The 22,521-nt window shown below is 48.1% G+C and overlaps 1 protein-coding gene across 3 annotated transcripts in view; it reads left to right on the top strand.

The window, feature by feature from the left end:
- The first annotated feature begins 483 nt into the window (after nt 1–483).
- IL1RAP (interleukin 1 receptor accessory protein) overlaps nt 484–22,521 on the top strand; it is a 95,062-nt gene continuing 73,024 nt past the window's right edge. For 2 of the 3 annotated variants that reach the window (XR_014007047.1, XM_081190222.1), the window contains exons 1-2: nt 484–569; nt 2,618–2,760. The gene's annotated coding sequence lies outside the window, so the exon portion shown is untranslated. Of the gene's footprint in view, nt 570–706; nt 963–2,617; nt 2,761–22,521 lie in introns of those variants that run through there. The other variant, XM_081190223.1, reaches the window with a different exon arrangement.

The raw sequence follows: 22,521 nt of genomic DNA, 5'->3' as shown, positions 1-22,521 counted from the left end.
GTGCAGCAGATCCCATATACTTACTCCAGAGGAGGCTGACAGCAGCAAAAGGCAAATATTGGAGCGGACAAGACTTTGTACTTAGTAGATCTTTAGATAATTTATTACGGTCAAAGACCAGCTCACTTTGTACTTAGTAACTGGCTTTTGTTTTGTTTTATTGCAATAAAGTTTGCATTTTAAAAAAAGAAATGCACTTAACAGGTCGCGCAATCTGAGCCTCCGCGCTGGTCGCATCTGGGAGGCGGCTCGCGCCCTCCGGGGGCCAAGGCGTGCCGTGCCGCGCACCTCCCCTTCCCCTCCCGCATCTGGAGGAAGGCGCCGCCCCGGCCTCCGCCTCCCCGGCCGCCTGGAGCGCCACCCCGGCCGGGCGCCGCCGCTCCGCCCCGCTCGGCCCCTCCGGCCGCCCGCTGCTTTGCATACCGCCACGTCACCGCCAATCAGCGCGAGGCGAATGGGGAGCCGAAGGAGGCGCCGCCGCCGCGGAGCGAGCGAGCGAGGCGGACCGGCCGAGGGAGCCTTTCTCCGTCAGCAGCGCGGCAGCCGCGACGGCGCCCCCGGAGGGCGAGGTGAGCGAGGCCGGGAAGGGCGCGAGGGGGGCGGACGCCGGCTCGGCCGAGGAACCCTTGCGAGGCTCCGGGACGGGGGGTGCCTGCGCTGCGCTGCGCGGGGCAGAGCCGGGGCGCTTCGGGACTTGCCCCGCTGCCGCTCGACGGCGCGGAGTCCGGGCAGGCGAAGGGGATCCGGACCCGGAGGAGTTAATCCGGAGTAGCCCCCCAGGTTCACACGGGAGGGAGGCACGGTCCCCCCCCCCCGGGTCGCAGCTCCGGGGCAAAGCGCCTGCCCTCCAAGGTCCCGGGTTCAAATCTCGGTTGTGTCTCCGGAAGGGCGGGGAGAAAGCCTGGAATCCCGGAAAGCCGCTGCCGGCCCGTGCAGGCATCACTGAACCAGGCGTAGCAAAGGTCGGTTTTTGGCTCCGACGCCGGTGTCAACGGCGAGCGATCCTCGGGAAGGGCTCTGCGTTGCGCAGCGCCCAGAGGCTTCCAGGCATGGCTGGGTGCTGGTTCCGTGGTTCGGTTCGGGGAGAGAGATGCGCTGCTTCGGGTCCCGTCCTACCTCTCCGGGCTGTCGTCTCGCCAAATCGCGCCAGGCTCCAGTTCCGTCCTTGCGCCCTTTGGAACACGTTTATTTTTTCCAAGAAAACCGGATTGCGAGCGCAGGGGCTCCGATCCGGAGAGGGTAACCCCCTTCCCCCTACTCTCCCTCCTGCGAGATCGGGATCCGGATCCGATCGCGCTTTGGGGTTTCTGTCTGTTTGGAGAGTCAGAAGGATGCGCCCGGCTCCTGCGCCAACTTGCCGAGAGCCTTCCCCGCCTCCGGTGCTTCCTGGTCGGCGCCTCCGAGCTGGAGCGCCGCGCGCTGGAACAGCCACCCGGAGGATTGGAGGACGGAGGCGGCAGCTGCGCTCGGACGGTCCTTGCTGCTTGGACAGCTGCCAGTCTTCCCTTCTCCCCCCACCCACTCCCTTCTCCCAAATCGCCTAGGATAGGAAGGGGAATTAATGTTAACCGAAGGAACGTCAGGCTGCAGGGTCCCATCAAAGAGAGCCTTCTCGGTAGTGGCGCCAAGCCCTCCCGTCAGATGTCAAGGAAATCAACAGCTATCTGACTTTTAGAAGACATCTGAAGGCAGCCCTGTTTAGGGGAGTTTTTCCATGTCTGATGTTTTGTTGTATTTTTAATATTTTGTTGGAGGCGGCCCGGAGTTTATACCACATGGGCAGGGTATAAATACATTATATTATATTATTATTATTTATTAAGGCCTGGCTCCTCCAGCATCCTGGTCTGACAGTGGACAGCCAGATGCCCCCCCCACCCCCAAGCAGGACCCTAGCAGGATAATAATAATAATAATAATAATAATAATAATAATAATAATAATAATTTTATATATTTACCTCGCCCTTTCCTGTTCAAAAACTGGGCTCAGGGGGGCTAACAACAAATTTAAAACACTTTAAAACACTTAATTATAAAAGCAGCATAAAATACAGTATAAAAACATGAATAACAATAAAATTCAAAAATCAGAAATCAATTAGATAATCCCCAGGGCTAGCTGGCTGAATTGGTCCTCCTTGGCCCAGCGGAGAATTAACCACAGCTCTTATTTCCTGCACCTGGGGGTCATCTCGCCTGTGATTCTGACAAGCAGCTTCCTGGGGGCAGTGCAATGTTTGCCAGAACCTAAGTGCTTGCAGGATGAGGCCACAGGCCCCTCTAGCCCAGCATCCTGTTCTCAGCAGAGGCCCATGACAAACAGGATCCGAGCACCGCAGCCACTTTCCCCTTCTGGTTTTTCCAGCGACTGGGGCTCAGCAACACTGCTGCCTCTTACCATGGTGGCAGAACAGAACCACCGTGGGCTGGCAGACATCGATAGCTTCCTCCTTCTTCTCTGTGGATATGTTTCCCTTCCTCCAGCGCAGTTTCCATCACTGCTTTCTGCGGGAGCGAGTTCCAGAGTTCCCACTTTTGAAGGCAGGCGCGTGTTCTTGCCGTCCAAATCATGCCACATGGGGAAGACTAACGCCCGTTGTTTGCCTTTGCTACAGGGTGGAAGCCGGAGGAGGCCTGTTCAGAAACAGCAGCGAGGCTGCAGATGACCCCCCCCCCCTCTGTGGAGGAGCATCTATATCATGCTTTCAAGCCCTTGGAGGGTTTTGTGTTTGTGACCACGAGGATCTCCAGCTGCAAGGTAGGCCAGTGTGATTATTGTCCTGTTACAGGTGTGGGGGGCAGGTGCTCTGGGGGCAGGAGGGCAGTGGCTTGCTTAAGGATGCTGCCCAAGAGAGATTTGGCCTGGAGGACCTTAATTCCAGCTCCCCTTTCTTAGCTGTGTCTCTGTGCCACCAGCCGCTGGACTCCCGACAGCTTCTGAGAACCAAAATGGCAAACTCTGCAACACATGAGGGACTTGTGGTCCTCCAGGTGTTACTGGACCACAACTGTCATCATCCCTTGAATTTAGCTGCCTGGCTTGGGACTAAAGGGGGGGTGGCAAATAAAAACCCTCCTCCCCACAGCCTTTAGCCTTCCTGGCTTTTCTTAGCCTCTAAAGAACCAACCACTGCTGCCTGTCTTTGCACCGTGTGTTTTGCCTTGGCATAGATCTTTTAGATTCTGTGGTTTTTTTGTCTTTTCCGGCAATGTTTTTACTGTCTCGCCGATCCTTGCGCAGATTGCCTTGAGTACCTTGTTCATTGCAAAGGTGATTCCTAAGTTTTGAAAACAAACAAACACACACGTTTTTCCAGCTGCCTGTGGAGAGCTTTCCAAGTACCCGTAGGGTAGCGGCTTGAGATCAACAGTGAACATAAGAACTGATCGCAAGTAGAGTCGCTTCTGACTTCATTGGGATTAATTTGCACTTTCCTTCTGAGCAAACACAGACTCCTTACCACCGGGTTGTTTTAAACTTGGTATCGTTTGATGTTTGCTGTCCTGGGTTCGTTTGGGAAGAACGGTAGGATAGAAATTTAATGCATAATAATAAATAACGTCTTGTCCCCTAGAATCAGACTCTCTCTCCCCCACCCCCCTTCCTACATACCTTTCCTCTCCTAGCTTTTCCTGACTGACCTTCATTCGTACATCTTGCAGGCAAGGCCTGTTCCAACTTTTAATTTTTCGTACCTAGCAATTTCCGACACGTTAAATGATGCCTGGTTAGGATCACGAGGAACTTGATGTTTAGAAGAGGAGTGGATGTGATAAGGAGATAGATTGCTATCTCCCAACCTAATCCTAATTAGCCCTCTAATCAAAAACAAAGTCATTTCCCTTCCAAAAACCCGGAAGCTCACTTCTTTTAAAAACTAGCCTTGTGAACTTCAGAAGCCAAGTAACTCAGACAATTGGGGGTGTGTATGTGTGTGGCACAAGGAAGGGAGACCATCTTCACTGCATTGGGTATCTATGGCTTTTCAGGGTGAGTTTAGTCATTGCTGAATGTGACTCAAGTATTGTGTGGAGGACTTCCTGGTCCTGAATGGGGCAACTGGGCCCCTGAAGGACCAGGTGCACAGCCTGGGAGTCATTCTGGACTCACAGCTGTCCATGGAAGCACAGGTCAGTTCTGTGTCCAGGGCAGCTGTCTCCCAGCTCCATCTGGTACGCGGGGTGAGACCCTCCCTGCCTGCAGACTGTGTGGCCAGAGTGGTGCATGCGCTAGTTATCTCCCTCTTGGACTCCAATGCGCTGTATGTGGGGCTACCTTTGAAGGTGACCCGGAAACTACAACTAATCCAGCATGTGGCAGCTAGACTGGTGACTGGGGGTGGCCGCCGAGACCACATGATACCAGTCTTGAAAGACCTACATTGGTTCCCAGTACGTTTCCGAGCACAATTCAAAGTGTTGGTCCTGACCTTGAAAGCCCTAAATGGCCTCGGCCCAGTATATCTGAAGTAGCGTCTCCACCCCCACCGTTCAGCCCGGACACTGAGGTCCAGCGCCGAGGGCCTTCTGGCAATTCCCTTCCTGCGAGAAGCCAAGTTGCAGGGAACCAGGCAGAGGGCCTTCTTGGTAGTGGCACCCGCCCTGTGGAACGCCCTCCCACCAGATGTCAAGGAAATAAGCAGCTATCTTATCTTTAAAAGACATCTGAAGGCAGCCCTGTTTAGGGAAGTTTTAAATGTTTAATAGGTTATTGTATTTTAATATTCTATTGAAAGCCACCTAGAGTGGCTGGGGAAACCCAGCCAGATCGGCAGGGTATAAATAAATTATTATTATTATTATTATTATTATTATTATTATTATTATTATTATCATCATCAGCAGCAGCAGCAGCAGCATTATCATCATCATTATTATTGTTATTATTAATTTATATACTGGCTTTACCCCCGACTGGAACTCAAGGCAGCTTCCACAAATTAAAGCAACACGGATAAAATACTGGACTACTGCCATGCGCTCTGTGTGGAGCTTCCCTTGTGCTTGATCCAGAGCTTGCAGTTAGTGCAGAATGCTGCAGCGCGATTGCTGACAGGAGGGAGGCCTTGTCAGCAAATGACACCTGCGCTCAGAGTCCTGCGCTGGTTTCCGAATTGCTACCTGGCCGAGTTCAAGGTTTTGCTGTTGGGGTATACAGCCAATATCCCACATGCGTCCACTGCACTCCTTGGATGGGTGGAATTAGCACTGCCACAGCTGCCACATAATTCCCATTCCACATCTGTAAGGAACTTGTTCTTTAGTCTGGCAGCCCCTGCCTGTACTCTGGAACTCCCTGCCTATTGATATCAAGCAGCCGCCTTCGCTGTACTCCTTTTGGCACTGCTAAAAACATTCTTGTTTTGACAAGCCTACCCAAAGGCTTAGAAAGTGGAGGTAATTTTAATTTGTTTACCTTTCTAACATGTGTATGTTTTAAAGTATGATATATATTTTTTCTTGGTTTCATTGTTCTGTCCTTTTGTAAACTGCTTTGAGATGTATTGTTTCTTTGAAACAAATGAATGAAATACCGTATTTTTCGCTCTATAACACGCACCCGACCATAACACGCACGTAGTTTTTAGAGGAGGAAAATCCGTAGGCATGCCACCCGTAGGCATTCCCTCCATAACACGCACAGACATTTCCCCTTACTTTCTAGGAGGAAAAAAGTGAGTGTTATGGTGCAAAAAATACGGTAAATAGCCAGCGCTTCAAACTGAGCCCGGAAACAGGTAGCCGGCAAAGCTTTTGCAACAGGAGAGTCATGTGCCCCTTGTAATGAGAGAATGAGCCGGTCTTGCTGCGTACCTTTGCATGGCTTAATAATAGTGCTCTGCATTTTTGGCATTTCTGCTGTGCTGCTTGTGTGCTTGAAGTGCTCTGCGCACAGCTCCCCAGATTCCAAAGTGATGGTGGTTGGTTTGGGGTGAAAGCAGCCAGAAATGCACCTTGTGGCTTCTTAGTGGATTCCAACTTACTCTCCCAATGTGTTACCAGCAGATTTGATTTGCATGGACTTGGCTGGGTCTTGCATTAGCTCTGCCCATGGGGCGTGGCTCTCCCTTGCAGCTCCTCGCTTTGCATGTGAGATTTTTCAGTGTATAAGACTAGTTTTTTCCGTTAAAAAAGTCAGTCTAAAAATGGGGGTCGTCTTATACATTGGTAGTGCATAGGGCAGGCGTTTGATTGGTTGCTGCCACAGCTGTTAGTGGCTATTGTGCATGTTATTGGTTGCTGCATCAATGGGTGGCGTTGATTAGCTGACACTGCGGCAATTGGGCATGTGATTGGCAGCTTCTTCTGACGAGGGGACAGCCGAGAGGCGGATTTAGTGATGCTCAACAACTCTGTGCCATCTCCCCCCATTTTCCTAAATTTGAGTCCCTCAAAAGAGGGGTGTGTTATACACGGAAAAGTACTGTACAGTGGTACCTCGCAAGACGAATGCCTCGCAAGACAAAAAACTCGCTAGACGAAAGGTTTTTCCGTTTTCGATTTGCCTCGCAAGACGAAATTTCCCTATGGGCTTGCTTCGCAAGACGAAAACGTCTCGCGGCTTTGTTTCCTTTGTCTAAAAACAAAGACATGTTTTGTTTATAAAGTTAATTTATTTTCCCTTCAATTTTTGAACTGCTCTTTACAGTATGTGTGACTTTAAAGAGCAGTTAATAAACTGTTGTTGTACCAAATTTGGCTTTGTTTCGACTTTTTTTGACCATAGGAACGCATTAATTGATTTTCAATTCATTCCTATGGGATTTCGTGATTCGCAAGACGAAAAATTCGCTAGACGACAAAAATTGCGGAACGAATTAATTTCGTCTTGCGGGGCACCACTGTATATATTTATATCTGTATATATCTGTTCCAGAGCCCCGATCGCATCCTGAGTAGTACGCAAGCTGCATCTGCGTGTGTGCAGGTCGCGATTCGCCGCTTCTGCGCATCCTCATGACATCATTTTGAGCGGTGAAACCCGGAAGTAACCCGTTCCGTTACTTCCGGGTCGCCGCAGAACACAATCTGAAAACACTCAACCTAAAGCATATTTAACCCGAGGTATGACTGTACTGTCTCCCACTTGATCCATGTGATGAAGAGGACTCTGCCCTAGAAAAGTGAACTATCGAAATAGATTCGTTTGTCTTTAATGTGCTTTTTCTCTTGGATTATATATAATCTCATTAGCCTTTACAACAACCCTGTGAAGTGGGCCAATGTTATCCTCCTCATTTCAAATTGGGGAGCTGAGGCAAAGGTGGCTGAATTAAGACCCTCTGAAGAATTTGCAGTTAGCAATCTGGAGAGCGCTTGACCTACAGCCTTAAGCTGTGGGTGCCTGCACTGGGGGGAATGCAGTGAAACTGAATGCTGGAAGAGTCAGGAAAGATAAATGAAAAGTCCTTCACACAGTGTGTAGCCAAACTGTGGAACTCCCTGTGGAACAACCCAGAAGGCTTTAAGATTACTGCAGTGCGTTATACATAGGGCTGCCTCTGAAGACGGTTCGGAAACTTCAGCTGGTGCAGAATTCAACGGCCAGGTTGCTCACCAGACCAAGACGGTTTGAGCATATTGCACCTATCCTGGTCTGACTGCACTGGCTCCCAATTAGTTTCTGGGCCCAACTCAAAGTTCTGGTTTTGACCTATAAAGCCTTAAACGGCTCAGGACCGCAATACCTCAAGGACCGCCTCTTTCCATATGAACCTACCGAGACCCTGAGATCATCTTCTGAGGGCCTGCTATTTGTGCTGCCTCCTCGAGAGGTCCGGAGCGTGGCAACACAAGAAGGGGGCCTTCTCTGCAGTGGCTCCCCATCTGTGGAATGCTCTCCCCAGGGAAGTTCGCCTGGCGCCTTCGTTATACACCTTTAGGCGTCAGGCAAAAACGTTCCTTTTCAACCAGGCCTTTGCCTTATCTTGATCTACATCCTTGATATTGTTTTTCAGTTGTTTAGTCGTGTCCGCCTCTTCATGACCCCCTGGACCAGAGCACGCCAGGCCCTCCTGTCTTCCACTGCCTCCCGCAGTCTGGTCAGACTCATGTTTGTAACTTCGAGAACACTGTCCCACCATCTCGTCCTCTGTCATCCCCTTCTCCTTGTGCCCTCCATCTTTCCCAACATCAAGGTCTTTTCCAGGGAGTCTTCTCTTCTCATGAGGTGGCCAAAGTCTTGGAGCCTCAGCTTCAGGATCTGTCCTTCCAGTGAGCACTCAGGGCTGATTTCCTTCAGAACGGAGAGGTTGGATCTTCTTGCAGTCCATGGGACTCTCAAGAGTCTCCTCCAGCACCAGAATTCAAAAGCATCCATTCTCTGGCCTTCTTTATGGTCCAGCTCTCACTTCCATACATCACTACTGGGAAAACCATGGCTTTTACTATACGAACCTTTGTTGGCAAGGTATATACCTTTTTAAAAATGTCGACTCTTTGGGGTCTTTTTATTGGGTTGTTGGTTTTTCTTTTGATTTTATGTATTTGATATTTTATGGGAACCATCCTGAGACTTTTGGGTGTAGGGCGGTATAGAAATTAAATAAATAAATAGTAATAATAAAAGAGACATTCACAAAGGACAAGAGGGCTATCGATGGCTCTTGTGCACAGATCCTGCTTGTGAGTTTCCCGTAATGGGCACCCGGCTGGCCACTGTAAGAACAGGATGCTGGAACAGAGAGGCCACTGACCCGATCCGTCAGGGTTCACCTTACGTTCTTATGTTAGTACAGTGGACGCTCGGGTTGCGAACGTGCATGCTCTGGTTACCTCCCACTTGGACTACTGCAATGTGCTCTATGTGGGGCTACCTTTGAAGGTGACCCGGAAACTGCAACTAATCCAGAATGCGGCAGCTAGACTGGCGACTGGGAGCAGCCGCTGAGACCACATAACACCAGTCCTGGAAGAGATTCCTTGGCTCCCAGTACGTTTCCGAGCACAATTCAAAGTATTGGTGCTGAGCTTGAAAGCCCCAAACAGCCTCGGTCCTGTATACCTGAAGGAGCATCTCCACCTCCATCATTCTGCCCGGACACTGAGATCCAGCACCGAGGGCCTTCTGGCGGTTTCCTCATTGCAAGAAGTGAGGTCACAGGGTACCAGACAGAGGGCCTTCTTGGTAGTGGTGCCCGCCCTGTGAAATGCCCTCCCTTCAGATGTGAAGGAAATAAGCAGCTATCTTCTCTTTAAAAGACATCTTTAAAAGGCAGTCCTGTTTAGGGAAGTTTTTAATATTTAATGCTGTTTTGTTTTTAACACTTGATTGGAAGCCGCCCAGAGTGGCTGGGGAAATATTATTATAATATTATTATCTGTGCAGGAGGCACCTTTGCAACCCGCAGCGCCACGATTCTGCACTTCTGTGCATGCGCATAGCGCAATTTAGCGTTTCAGCGCATGCCCAAGCGCTGAAACCTGGAAGTAACCCGTTCCGGTACTTTCGTGTTTTAGCGTGTCCGTAACCCGAAAACGCGCAACCTGAAGCGTCTGTAACCCGAGGTATGGCTGTATACACAGCTAAAAGCTTCAGAAGAACTGCTGTGCTTGCCTAATATTTCTTTGCAGTCGGCATCCATCCCCCTATATGCTCTCGGCATCTATTCATTGTTACTAAAGAATGAATGAAGCAGCAGGTTTTATGCAGGGAAAAACAAAGCACTGGGAGATATTCGCTGGCTGAGGGCCATCCAAGTGGAGGAGGCAGGAAGACAAGGCTCTGGCACAGTTTAGGTGAAAGGCGAGTCCCATCCTTCAGAAACATTCATTCTAAATTTAGAGTGGGTCAGGCAGCGGAGAGGCAACTGGAACAAGCGATTGTGTACGAGAGAAGAGGCAGCTCCAGGCCCTCATTGAGCATAAATCCAGCCTGACAAAAGCAGCCCATTCAGAAACACTGTCGTTACTAAGCAATATACCTGCTTCTTTGAAAGAGGGCAGAGGGAGAGAAATGAACTCATCCACCATGCACAAAAAATAACTCCCGAGAGGATGAGTTTGTTACTATTGGGCCGGTAGGTGTACAAATTCATGAGCTGCAAATTCTGGGTTGCATTTTGAGCAGTATCTCTTGCCTCTATGTTGGGTTCAGGGTTGTATTAGGGTGTCTCTGTGGTCTAAACCACAGAAAGGGTCAGTCAGTTTTATTGCACATAGCCAAAGGCTGCTGCAATGTACACAGAACCATTCAACAGTCTAAACCACTGAGCCTCTTGGGCTTGCCGATCAGTAGGTCGGCGGTTCGAATCCCTGTGACGGGGTGAGCTCCCATTGCTCTGTCCCAGCTCCTGCCAACCTAGCAGTTTGAAAGCACACCAGTGCAAGTAGATAAATAGGTGCTGCTGTGGCAGGAAGGTAAAAGGTGTTTCTGTATGCTCTGACATCCATCACAGTGCCCCGTTGCACTAGAAGCAGTTTAGTCCTAGTCCTGGCATTTGTTGTGTACATAAGCTTCAAAGTTTCTTTTCCGTTTTTTTGTTTATTTTATATTTTGCAATGTTTTTCTCAATATTTAGTAGTTTTTCCATGTTTAGATATTTTTCTTTGGTGAAGCAAAATTACCTAGATTACCTATTGATTTAAAATACAAAAAATAGGACGGATGTTTTATAAACCCAGGAAAAGAATTTTCAGCACAGTGCAAAAATTTAAAGCATTCCTTTCTTTAATTTTGTAATTTACTGTGGGAAACGCTCAAAATATCACTACTGTTGTAGTTAACAGTAGGAATTGATAGCTGAGCAAAGAACCATAATTTGGATTATAAGATTCTTGCTTTAATAAAAATTCCTTAAACTCTGAAAAAAGAAAGAAAAAGAAGCAGTTTAGTTCTGCTGGCCACATGACCCGGAAAGCTGTCTGTGGACAAACGCCGCCTCCCTCAGCTTGAAAGCAAGATGAGCACCACAACCCCATAGCTGCCTTTAACTGGATTTAACCATCCAGGGTACCTTTAACTTTACCTAGATTTATTTTTCATTTCCATATGCTAGGAAGCAAACTTCTTCTCGCAGCACAGAGTTAAACTATGGAACTCCTTGCCACAGGAGTCATTGGTGGCCACCAACTTCAGAGGGGTTTAAAAGAGGGCAAATTAATGGAGGAGAGGGTCATCAGTGGCTCCCAGTCAGGATGACTTGGCTCTGCCTCCAAGTGGCCATGGTCCTGAACACCAGTACAGTGGTGCCTCGCAAGACGAAATTAATTCGTTCCGCAAGTTTTTTCTTCTTGCGAGTTTTTCGTCTTGCGAAGCACGGTTTCCCATAGGAATGCATTGAAAATCAATTAATGCGTTCCTATGGAAACCGCTTGCCAGGCTGGCGGTGCGGAGAAGGGCTTTTCTCCCCACCGCAAGCCTTCAGGACAGGTACGGGAACAGAGGGGAAGGGGCGCAGCGCTTCTCCTCTGTTCCCGGGGCTTGCGGTGGGAGGAGGGTTTTTCCTCCCCACTGCCAACATTCAGAACAGCATTCTGAATGTTGGCGGTGGGAAGGAAAACCCTCCTCCCACCGCAAGTCTTCAGGACAGCCATCCGAAGGCTGGCGTGGGGAGAAGGGCTTTCCGCCCCACCGCCAGCCTTCGGAGGAGGTCCGAGGACAGTGGGGAAGACGCGCTGCGCTTCCCCGCTGTCCCGGAGATTTCCTTATGGGCTTTCGTCTTGCGAAGGAAGCCCATAGGGAAATTCGTTTTGCGAAGCACCTCCAAAATGGAAAACCCTTTCGTCTAGCGGGTTGTCCGTCTTGCGAGGCGTTCGTCTTGTGGGGCACCACTGTATCTGGAAACGCCAGGAGGGGAGATGGCTCTTGTGGGTTTCCCATAACGGCATCTGTATGGCTACTGTGAGAAGAGGATCCTTGGGTCTGACATAGCAGGCTCTTCTTAAGCTTTTCTGGGGTCTCCCTCCCCACTTTTGCCTTATCTGGTTTGGGTGTCTGTTGCTTAATGTGGATATGTGATTTTATGTACTGAGGTATCCACACACATACAGATCTATGGATGGGGAGGTTTAAATAGTCACGTTTTTCCTTATGTTGCCGTTTGAAAAAAGCGAATGTAAAGATTGCATAATATAATAATACGAGCAATCCCGATACTTTCACCTTGGAATGGTTGATCCCATTGCAAACTACTTAAACAAGTACAGTGGTACCTCGGGTTAAGAACTTAATTCGTTCTGGAGGTCCGTTCTTAACCTGAAACCTGTTCTTAACCTGAAGCACCACTTAACTAATGGGGCCTCCCGCTGCACAATTTCTGTTCTCATCCTGAAGCAAAGTTCTTAACCCAAGGTACTATTTCTGGGTTAGTGGAGTCTGTAACCTGAAGCGTCTGTAATCTGAAGCATCTGTAACCTGAAGCGTCTGTAACCCGAGGTACCACTGTAACATTTGAACATTGCTGCCTCTTGCACACATTCTGATTTGTTTGGGGAGAAGTGGAGGTTGGAGAGGGTGATTGTTGTTGTTTTTTCTGCATTTTTCTGCAGCCCAAAACTTCACAGTGTGCCTGAGCATCCCTGACTCTGAAGCAACTCTTATGTGCACAATTATCATGCTGAGCAGAGATGTTTTGATGTTAACGGGTGGCGACAGACGCCTCTCTGAACAGTACTCTTTCATTTCCCTTCTATCTCCCAGCTATGTTTACTGGAACCCCGAGACAACTGATGAATTCCAACTTGCGGAGAGAAATACGGTTAGAGTTTTGGAGCATAACTTCTTTGGGATGATAGGTATTCAGGCATGGAAGAAGCTGTAAATTCAGTGGAGTGCTACAGTTAATGAGGGGGGGGGATACTTCATTTTTTTCTCCTGCTCCTCCCTTTCAGTGTCTTCTTTCTTCAAATATTCTTCCTTCCTGCAAAAGTTCTGTTTTGTTTTGACCTGAGATTTCAGACCTTGCTTTCCATGACCTTCTCTTTCTTACCTTAATTCCTTCTTCTTGTTGCTGTTTTTAAATCTCAGACCTGCTTCTGTTAAGCTGACTTGCACCTGGAAGTGCCATTCAGTTCCTGCACCAGGTCTTCCTGCGAAGGCTCAGTGCTGTTATTATTTATCATCCTTGCCGAAGGCAATCTGCAGGTCCTCGTCACACCCATTTATAGTCGCACCCGTATCTTTGAGAGCCCAGGGAGAGTTTGCTTATTATCGAGTCTTGTCCCAGAAAAGAAGCCGTTGCAAACTCCAGTCTGTGAGTGTCGGTCCTTGGACAGTCACCTTCCAACAGGTCACTTTAGGCCACTACTCCAAACTCAGCCTCTTTTGGCCACATTTGAGAGCCAGTTAGAGTTTCTTAACCCCACCAGTTTGGTTGATTACCTGAGACTGAAAAACAGGGGGGTTGCTGAGCGCTTGCCAGACCAGAAGCGATGGCCGGCGGTGGTCTTCCAGACTGGTGGGGTGCCCATTTGTACAAAGTGTATTTTTGGCTCTCTTTCTGTCCAGGTACAGGCTCTGCCATCTGTTGCCTGGGGAGAACGGCCCCTGAACTCCATCCTCTGATTTGTGCAGCCGGTCTGTTTTGGCCCCTGTGCCCCAAACCGAATCCAAAGTATGAGCTCATGCCTCTTCCACTTGACTGTCCTCTACTGTCCCTCCTGTGTCTTGCTGCGGCTTTGCGTCTGGCCTGTGGAGATGGCAAGTAGGCAGGGAGGTCAGGCAGGCAGCAGGAGGAGGCTGCCTTGAAGGCTGAGACAGGAGAAGAAGTTTCATTGTAGGTGTGCATTGCAAGCTGCCTGCCTGCAGTCCTAGGAAGACAGGAAGTTCTCTTCTACCGAGTCAGACCACAGTGGGGACATTGGTTTCTGGGCAGGAGTTGATCACGGTCTGGATTTGCCAAGCGTGCCTTCCTCTTAGCACGTTTCTCCCTTGTGTCCTGAGTTTGAGAGTCTTCAAAGCCCATGACACCTTTGGAAAAGGCTGTTCTCCACTTGGAGCGCTCGCAGGCCAGAGCTTCCCAGTTGTTGGTGTTTGTACTACTTTTTTAAAAAATTGCCTTGAGAGAGTCTTTGAACCCCTTTTGTTTTTACTGTATTTTTGGTTTTTATGGAAGCCGGGTTATAAATATATTATGATGATGATGATGATGATGATGATGATGATGATGATGATGATTATTTTGTTGACCACCAGCATTACGCTTTCCTTTTTTAAAGTTTGGAATAGAGTAGTTGCTTTGGAAGGCGATCATCAGGCATCCGCACAACATGACCAGTCCAACGAAGTTGATGTTGAAGAATCATTGCTTCAACACTGTTGATCTTTGCTTCTTCCAGTACTGTACACTGATATTAGCTCGCCTGTCTTCCCAAGTGATGTGTAAAATTTTTCGGAGACACCGTTGATGGAATCTTTCAAGGAGTTGGAGATGGTGTTTATAAGTGGTCCGTGTTTCAAAAGCATACATGTTAAAACCCTGTTTATGGAAGACAATCTTACTCGGCTATGAGTGATCGCCAAAGAAGAAGAATACCTGAGTGCTTTCCCAGCGGTTTTGCCAAGGCTTCCTTCCTTCCTTCCATTTATTTGAAGGCCCCTTTTCTACACATGCAAAAATCCGGATTAAAGCCCTTTACAACAAAGAAAGCAGGCCTTATTAGAAAAACTAACCAATAAACTGAAACTGACACGGGGACAAATAGAAGAAGACGCCTTCACCCTGGTATGGTTCCCCTTTATCACATACACAGCCCAACAAGACAACGAACAACAAGAATCTGCCGACAGCATACGAATCAATCTGGCTAACCTGATTCAAAAACATACACACGCATATCCACTCTCACCCAAAAACAGATCTCACTACAGCCACCCAAAGACAACCAGCCACCCCCTAGACCAACCCCAACCTCTCTCACCACCAAGGAAATACACAAGCGAATAGTAAGAGAACCCACACAAGTGATGCTGAAACAAAACCCCACACATACACTAAGTAGGAGAATAGAAGTTTTCCCACCCAACCCCACCCCACTCACCATTTACCCCTTTTCTTCCTAATGTAACACTAATGTTTCACAACAAATGCAGTTGATCTGTAGAAAACACAACTTGAGAAAAGAGACAATGCACGTATTTTTGTAAACTAAGAAATCTTTAATAAAAATATTATTTTTTTTAAAAAGCAGGAGTGCACTTCAGAACCTAGAATTGCAAAAGCAATTTCATAACAACACAGCAAAACAGCTCAATAGCAAACATGATAACATGCAAAAAGCAACATTTCTGTATGTTAAATAGAGCAAGACTGCATAAGCAAAATCCGGCAACTGTAGCAAAAATAGCAAGGGAGTTTGATGGTTTCCCTGTGGAACTGGACCCCCCCCCCCGATGATGTGCCTCCATCACTAGTCGTCACTTAGTTACTTTACTGAGGAGACGCAAAGAGTGAGCAAGAGAGCAGATCCATGCGCAGACATATGCGCTCCCACAGCCTGGGTCTCGAATTGGGAAGTGATGTGGAATTTCTGCAAAACACATTGTCAGTGGGGCTGGACTGGAAAAACTGGTAAGATCCAGTTCAGGAGGAACCTTACAGCTGAACATTAAACTTGAAAACGGCTCCATGCAAAGTACAAGAAGGGTTGTGTTACATACAGTGGGAATGGGGAGAGCAAATCCTGTTGAAATTTGCACCCAGCAGTAACCTTTCAGTTCCTGTCGAACCAAGAGCGATGCGCAAAGACCCAGTTTTCTTTGGTTTTACTCATGTAAAAAGTTACTGTTCCGGGCTGGAGTTGTCCAGGCTTTCTGTAAACCTTTGCAGGACCAATGACGCAGCAAGCTATACTATGAATCCCATCAATTTTCCACTGTATTTCCATTTAGAATGGCATCCTTAGAGAGACCATTATCAGACAGAGCATTGCGTTTCTGAAAGGTAGGAAATGAATCCCATCCACTCTCGTGGCCGCAGTATTATTTTGCACGATTGCCTCGTGACTCACACAGGGGCCCTGAAGTCCTGGACTTTGATTAAGACACTTCCTGCAGTTTTTAATCTGGGTTTGATCATTTACAAATCCAATGAAAGTGTGTGTGTGTGTGTGTGTGTGTGTGTGTGTGTGTGTGTGAAGAATCGCTGCAAAGACACAGCTGTCAAGCGTCCCTTATTTGGCAGGAAAGTCCCTTATCCCAGCGCCGTGTCCCTCTGCTGTCCCTTATTGATGATGTCCCTTAAATTTCCTGGGTTTCAAAGGAAGCAGCTGCTCTCCCTCCCTCCCTGCTGGCCAGGGAGGAGGGAGGCTCCAACTGTGTTGCTTGGCTGCATTGCTCGCCCAATAAGGAGTCTAAGAATGACTAGGGGGTGGAGCTTGCATGCCTTGTGCCGATCAAATCAGCCGCATTGCCTGGGGACTCGCCTTTTGCTCAGCGCTTCCCAGCGGAGAGGTGACGGTGGTTTTCCTTGCTGCATCCCCTTTGCCGGGTTGCTGCGCTGTGGGAACCACCGCTTGAGGCTTCGTTTGGCTGCTGGCTGGGCTTTCTGCCTTTGACTCGGAGGGGCTCAGAAGTTGAACATACCTGTGCTGGGGAAATCCCTTCTTTTGGCTGCTGAGCCCTTATTTTCGAGGCTGCTGGTCCCTTATTTTCAAATCTGTAAGTTGACATCTATGTGTAAAGACCAGTCATAGCTGACTTAGTATTTTGGAGCGCAGTCCTTCTCCACACTGTCTTCTACAGAGAAACAAGGCAGGGGTTGAACACAAGAGTATCTATTTTCTGCACAGCAATAAACTGCATTTACTGTATGTCTCGTGCCAAGGCTTTTTCCACCTCTTCAGCTGGCAGCAGACATTGCTTATCCTACCGTAGCTGCTAAATCAATTACCTTAAAACAACCTGGGATTTCAACCCTCTCCATCAAGGGGGACAGAGGAGCTCTCCATTCTGCAAGACACTTGCTTAAACTGCAGAGTTTAAGATCACATTGACATTGCAACGGTTCGTGCCATGGTTTGGCAGCTCTGGTGGAAATCCGCAGAATCTTGGAATTGCACAATTGGAATGGGCTGCCCCCCAAAGTTCATCTATTCTAACCCCCTGCAATGCACAAATCGCAGCTAAATTTAGAACCAGAAACGGAACTGTCATGAAGTGAGGTGGCATGGCTGCTTTGGCAATGGAGGGGGGGCAGTGTTAAGGGTTGGACAGCAGGAGCTGAGCAGATCTCTCCAAGGGATATATATATAATTATTAACAATTTCAACATGACAAATTATCAAAACACTATTTTCCCCCTTTTCCCCCTCCCACCTCCCCAACAAACTCTCCCTCCCCCCCAAGACTTACATAGATAGATAGATAGATAGATTCTTTATTGTCATTACACTAGTGCAACATTGCACAAGTGCAACGAAATTGGATGCCATCCCTTAAAAACAGTAAAAGCAAAACAACAACAACAACCAACCAAACCACCTTCCAACCACACCCACACCCACCCCCAAAAACTCCCAGATCTCACTATCGAGTTACAGCATTCAAAAAGGCCACAGCTCTTGGATAGAAACTGTTTTTCAGTCTATTTGTCCTTGACTTAATGTTTCTATACCTCCTGCCAGAAGGCAGTAGTGCAAACAGACTGTATCCCGGGTGAGATGGATCCTGCAGGATGTTGTTTGCTTTCCTAAGGCAACGGGAACCGTACAGTTCTTCCAAAGGTGGGAGAGGGTGACCAATAATCCTTTGGGCTGTGGTTATGACCTTCTGGAGCACCTTCCTCTCCCTAGCTGTACAACTGGAGAACCAAGCACAAATACAATATGTGAGTATGCTCTCTATGGAGCCTCGGTAGAAGGACACCAGCAGTCTCTCACTCAGATTGTTCTTTTTTAAAAGTCTGAGGAAATAAATTCTCTGCTGGGCCTTCTTCACCAGAGCAGTGGTATTTGCGCTCCAAGTCATGCCCTGATCCATAATCACTCCCAAAAACCTGAATTCCGCCACCCTCTCCACCCGTTCCCCGTTGATATACAAGGGCTGAATGTCCGCCTTTTTTTCCCTGTAATCCACCACCAATTCCTTGGTCTTAGCCGTATTAAGAGCTAGATTGTTCTCTCCACACCAAACACAGAGCCGCTCCACCTCGTCCCGATAGGCGGACTCATCCCCTCCTGAAATGAGCCCCACCACCGTAGTATCATCAGCAAACTTGATGATTTTGTTGCTGGAGTAGATGGCTGTACAGTCATACGTATAGAGAGCATAGAGCAGGGGACTCAACACGCAACCCTGTGGTGAGCCGGTGTTAAGGCTAAGGGCTGTGGACACATGTGACCCTACTCTAACCCTCTGAGAACGTTCTGACAAAAAATCCAAAACCCAGAGACAGGTGGAGTTGGGGAGTCCAATCGTCTCTAGCTTGGACACCAGTCTATGGGGGAGGATAGTGTTAAAAGCAGAGCTAAAATCCACAAACAGCAGCCTCACATAATTCCCCGGCTGCTCCAGATGGGACAGAGCAGCATGGAGAGTGGTGGTGATAGCGTCTTCTGTGGATCTATTTGCCCTGTATGCAAACTGGTAGTTGTCAAAAGTTGATGGAAGACAAGAAATAATATGACGGCGCACCAGTTTCTCAAAACACTTCATGATGATTGGAGTCAGTGCAACTGGTCTGTAGTCATTCAAACTACTGATTGTGGATTTTTTAGGCAGAGGGACAATAGTTGACGACTTCAGGCAGGGTGGGACAATAGACTGGTGTAAGGACTTGTTGAAGATCATAGTAAAGACCCTCGCCAGCTGATCCGCACAGCCCTTCAACACCTTTCCAGTGATGCCATCAGGTCCAGCCGCCTTCCTCGGATTCACCATCCTCAATACTTGTCTCACCTCGTGCTCCTCTACAGTGAATGAGGGGCCCCTATGGGCTGGTGGCTGTAATACCGGCGTCTCAGGTGGCTCCTTCTCGAAGCGAGCAAAGAAGAGGTTAAGCTCCTCCGCCAGCAAAGGGTCGCCGTCGACAGCGCCAAGGTTAGGTTTGTAGTTGGTAATATGCTGAATCCCCTGCCACATCTGTCTTATGTTGTTGCTCCTTAAATTATCCTCAATCCTCTGCCTATAATCCAGTTTTGCCCGTCGAATGCCCCTCTTCAAGTTTGCTCTTGCCACACTGTAAAGCTGCACCTCGCCCGACCTGAAAGCCCTGTTCCTTTCCCGCAGCAGGCACTGGACCTCTCCATTCATCCAGGGTTTTTGATTAGGTTTTTGATCATCTTCTCTCTCTGATTTCTCAACTCATGTTGTTCTCTGCATATTGTAAAATTGTATACATCCTTGTATTATCTATCTACTCTGTTAAAGGTAAAGGTAAAGGGACCCCTGACCATTAGGTCCAGTCGTGGCCGACTCTGGGGTTGCGGCGCTCATCTCGCTTTATTGGCCGAAGGACCCGGCGTACAGCTTCCGGGTCATGTGGCCAGCAGGACTAAGCCGCTACTGGCGAACCAGAGCAGCGCACGGAAACGCCGTTTACCTTCCCACCGGAGCGGTACCTATTTATCTACTTGCACTTTGACATGCTTTCAAACTGCTAGGTGGGCAGGAGCAGGGACCGAGCAATGGGAGCTCACCCCGTCGCGGGGATTCGAACCGCCGACCTTCTGATCGGCAAGTCCTAGGCTTGGTGGTTTAACCCACATCGCCACCCGCATCCCTCTACTATGTTAACCCTCACTAAATTTGTGCATGTTTATTCAAAACCTGCCAAGGAGTCTAGTTCATTTTGTTGTCTTTTTAAGTAATTTGTAAAAAGTTCCCATTCTTCTTTAAAGTCACAGTTGTTCTTATCTCACAGTTTTATGTCAGTTTCGCCAGTTCTGCATAGTTCATCAGTTTCTCTAAGGGATCTTAATCCACTGGGAAGTTCTCCCGCAAAAGGAGGGAGCCAACTTGTTTTCTGCTGCTTCAAAGGGTAGCACCAATTATTAAACTGGCAAGAAAGGATTCCAGCTGAACATTCAGAAGGGCTTTCCGATAGCAAGAACTGTTCGACAGCAGAACAGACTCCCTTAGAGAATGGTGGATTCTCCTGAACTGGAAGTTTTTAAAGAGAGTTTGGAGGGTCATTTGGATCGGGCTAGATACCCCTTCCAACACCATAATTCTGTGTTTCTACCTCCCTGCTGTGAAAAGCTTCACCTACATTCTGAAGTTCAAGCTCCAGTTAGAAGGTCAAGAGGCAAGCCAGGCTGCCTTCTGGTCAGTTGGCAACCTTAGTATGATCTCTCTCTCCCCCCCCCCGCCCTTCTGACAACCATCACAGAAAGGGGCCAAATGCCCCAGCCAAAATGGCAGATGTTATTGCATTGGGGAATTTGTTCCGATTGGCTGCCGCTGCTACCATGTGACCAGGCAACCCCATGTCCTTGCCTGCTCTCCTTGAGGAAATTAGCAGTTTCTCCTAAGTGAAAAGCTTTGGAATCTGCTCAAAATATGCTCTGATTTATTACTTGGAGAGTCTTTTCCGAGAGAAGGGCGATCCCTCAGACGTTTCTCTGTCCCCATGGCTTGCAAGAAATTAGGGAGGATATTCATCACGTGGAATTTAATGAACCACAGTTAATGAAATCATCCGGAGGAAGCCTGAGTGATATTGTTTAACCAGGAAAATGTTGGCTGTCACTAGGCTGTGCTGCTGCAGCATTTTCTCTGAACTGAAGGTGTTTTTCCAGACCTCTGAGACCTGCCCATGGACTTTCTAAACGTGTTAATGAAAGCTTTTGCCAGGCTTTGCTCTTCTTCTCTGCCAGGTGTGAATTGGTGGGAAGAGAACATCTCTCAGTTCCATCACATCTGACCTTATGAGATGCTCTGAATTCCCCGTGGAGATGACACACGGCAGAGTGAATCAGCACAGGCTAGTGATGGCTCTGGACATGAGAACACGAGAAGAGCTATGCTAGATCAGCCGAGAATAATAGAATCCTAGAACTGTAGAATTGGAAGGGACCACCAAGGGCCATCTAGTCCAGCCCCCTGCAATGCAGGAATCTCAACTCAAGCATCCCTGACAGATGGCCACCCAACCTCTTCTTAACAACCTCCAAGGAAGGAGAGTCCACCACCTCCAGAAGAGACCGTTCCACTGTCAAACTGCTTGTACAGTGGTACCTTGGTTCTCAAACACCTTGAGAACCTCAAACACAACTTGGAACCCAGACACTGCAAACCTGGAAGTAAGTGTTCCAGTTTGTGAACTTTTTTTGGAAGCCGAACATGCTCCATTTTGAGTGTTATGCTTCTGATTTGAGTGCCACACTTCCGATTTGAGTGTTACGCTGAGGTCTGTCTGTTTTTGCTATTTATTTTGTGTTTTTGTGGCTCTCTTTTTTGTGACAATGTGGAATCCAGTTCAGCTACTGATTGATTATTGTGTGACTGCAATACATTGTTCGTTGCTTTCAGATTATGGATCAATGGTCTCATCAGAGAGTAAAATTAATGTTAAACTGCTGTTTTAGGGATTATTTTGAGAAGTCTGGGATGGAATAATCCGTTTTGCATGACTTTCTATGGGAAAGCAGTGTGCCTTGGTTTTGGAACGCTTTGGTTTTGGAACGGACCTGCGGAACGGATTAAGATTGAGAACCAAGGTACCACTGTACTGTCAGAAAAGTCTTCCTAATGTTTAGAATCTCCTCTCTTGTAGCTCGAAGCTTTGGGTCCCTCCAGAGCAGGAAGAAAACAGGCCTGCTCCATCTTTCATGTTCTACCCGGACACTGAGGTCCAGCGCCGAGGGTCTTCTGGCGGTTCCCTCGCTGCGAGAAGCCAAGTTACAGGGAACCAGGCAGAGGGCCTTCTCGGTGGTGGTGCCCTCCCTGTGGAACGCCCTCCCACCAGATGTCAAAGAGAAAAATAACTACCAAACTTTTAGAAGACATCTAAAGGCAGCCCTGTTTAGGGAAGCTTTTAATGTTTAATAGTTTATTGTATTTTAGTGTTTTGTTGGAAGCCACCCAGAGTGGCTGGGGAAACCCAGCCAGATGGGCTGGGTATAAATAATAATAATAATTATTATTATTATTATTATTATTATTATTATTATTATTATTATTATTATTATACCTGCCAGGGATCCCTTAGCTGTGCTCTCTACATTACTGGGGGTGGGGCTAGATGACTTTTGGGCTCCCTCCCATCTCTACAATTCTATGAAAAAATGGCAGTGGTACGCCAAGTTCCAAGCGATGGAAGCTCTCGCTGGAAAGCTTGAGAGAATCCCAGATGGCGGTGCCCGTGCCAGGCATTGCACCCCCCTGTTTCCACAGCTCCCGCTGCTTTCTCTGCATTGTGTTCGCTGCTCAAGAGCTTTGGAGGATCAATTGTAGCATGTTCCTTCCCTCCAGGTAATACATATTGATGAAGGACATTCCCGCCAGCCTTTCCGTGTCCTTACTGGCGCAAGGCTCTGCATGCAGAAAGCTTTTCAGATAGACCGTTTAGAGAAGGGCTGTAACTCATAAGAAGCGCAATCCATCACAAAAAGGGAGATGGTACTGTTCCTGGTGTGCGGA

The sequence above is a fragment of the Podarcis bocagei genome, assembly GCF_964188305.1.
Source record: "Podarcis bocagei genome assembly, chromosome: 4".
NCBI classification, from domain to species: Eukaryota; Metazoa; Chordata; class Lepidosauria; order Squamata; family Lacertidae; genus Podarcis; species Podarcis bocagei.
Note: the sequence above shows the minus strand (reverse complement) of the source record. Positions and strands in the feature narration are given on the sequence as shown.